We start from the raw sequence: 2,182 nt of genomic DNA, 5'->3' as shown, positions 1-2,182 counted from the left end.
AGAGCTGCTTCCTACTTCGCTGGGGTTTGTTTCCTATCACACCGTTCACCACTTTCCGTTAGTATTTCACAATTAATTTACCTATAATTTAATAAATGTGAAATACGACTCTAAAACGGCCTCAGATACCTTAATTGGGGCCGAAAACAGATTCGGGAGGGTCAGAATAGTGGAAACCGGGCTGAAAACAGGTGAGCCGAGCCGAGCCGAACAGCCGCCTGAGCGTCGCCGGAGGGAGCCTGAGCCGTTTGCGCCGAGCCGAGCCGAGGGACCGCCTGCGCCGCTATGTGACACGTGGCAGCAGAGCGAGCCATGTCGCGCGGTAGCATCGGGTCGAAGCGCGGGTTGCAGAACGGTTCGGGTGGTGGTTTGGGTCACGGGCTGCGGAGGCTACTGGGCCAAGACTATAGTTGGGCCTCGGGTTATTGGGCTGGGCTGAAAGTTTTTTTTGGGTTGCAGGCCGGCTCAATTGGACCGTGGGTCTGGTCTCGGGTTGGTTCAATTGAACCGTAACTTCTGGGCTGGTCTGAGGTTTGGGCCGCTGTAGTTGGACTGGGTCGAAGGCAGAGGTCGAGGAAAGAATGGGCTGACACTCTCGGGTTGACCCGGATCCATGGGTCTAGTCTTCCTTACCCGACTTCGGCTGATTTTCCGGCGAGCTTTCTCTCTCTACTTCCCGCGGCGTTTCCGTTGCCGATTTCGGTCCTCTCTCTTCCTCTTCCTTTTATTTAACGTCCTTCTTTCTTTTCTGGGAGTCTTGCGGCCTAAAGGTTCCTAAAACCACAGATCTATGAACGATTAGGAAAAACCCAATTTTCCGACCTCGGTTACCGACGACGGTGTTTACGAAGAAGCACAGAACACACCTTGAGTTATCGTGCTTTCGTTAGGGACCCTTCTCGTGGTGGTAACAGGTCGTTTGGTGTCGATTTGAGGGTTCGTCGGAGAAACTAGACACTCGCCGATTTTTTTTCCGAAATCTCTCTCTCTCTCGTAGTTTCTGTCTTTTCTCTCTTTGCAGGTATCCTGATGGTGCTGGGTGTCGTGGGCTGAGGGCTGGGCGTGCTGTGGCCGTCGTTTCGCGTGGGTTCCGCGAAACTCGGCGGTCGCCGGAAAACTCGCGGGTTTTCCGGCGACTGAGTTTTTATTTTGTTTTTTTTTTGTTTTCTCGTTTTCTCGTTTTCTTTTTTATTTATTTATTTTTTACTATATATATATTTTTTTTCCTTTCTTTCCCGAGTCGTTACATTATCTACCCCTAAAAAGAACTTTCGTCCTCGAAAGTCTCAAACTCTTGTACCAACTCGGGGTATTTCTCTCTTATTTCATCCCACATTGGTTGGGGAGGAGAACAAATCACCATTTATAAGGGTGTGGAAACCTTCCCCTAGCAGACGCGTTTTAAAGCCTTGAGGGGAAGCCTGAAAGGGAAAGCCCAAAGAGGACAATATCTGCTAGCGGTGGATCTGGGTCGTTACAAATGGTATTAGAGCCAGTCACCAGACAATGTGCCAGCCTTCTCGCTGTTCTCCAAGGGGAGGTAGACACGAGGCGGTGTGCCAGTAAGGACGCTGGGCCCCAAAGGGGGGTGGATTTGGGGGCGGTCCCACATCAATTGTGATGGTGTTAATATAACACATACGGAAGCAATTTGGATCTTAGGGCGGTCCCACATCGATTGTGATGGTGTTAATATAACACATGCGGAAGCAATTTGGATCTTAGGCACTTTTAAAAATTGGGTTAGCTTTTTTTTATCATTTCTTTATCATAAAATCCATTATTCGGAAGAAAGTATTTAAGTTCTAAATAAGATTTGAAAGCTTTCTTTTATCATTTCTTTACCATTTACCATAAAATCCATTATTTGGAAGAAAGTATTTAAGTTCTAAATAAGATTTGAAAGCTTTCTTTTATCATTTATTTACCATAAAATCCAGTGTTGGAAAGAAAGTATTTAAATTCTAAATAAGATTTTAAAAAAACATAACATTTTAATGATTATTCGACCATTTTCATGTTCTTAAATAAACGTTTAAAATTTTAGTCATATTCCAAAAATAAAATAAATTAAGGTAATTGAGGTATGCTCTATTTCCCAAATTCAAGTTAAATAGATTAGAAATGCTAAATACTAACGAAATGAGATGGACCTCCTAATAGGAAACGACTCCCGGTGATA

This window comes from Cucurbita pepo, chromosome LG02 (assembly GCF_002806865.2).
Source record: "Cucurbita pepo subsp. pepo cultivar mu-cu-16 chromosome LG02, ASM280686v2, whole genome shotgun sequence".
NCBI lineage: Eukaryota > Viridiplantae > Streptophyta > Magnoliopsida > Cucurbitales > Cucurbitaceae > Cucurbita > Cucurbita pepo.
The sequence above is the reverse complement of the archived record's forward strand: the minus strand, read 5'-3'. Positions refer to the sequence as shown.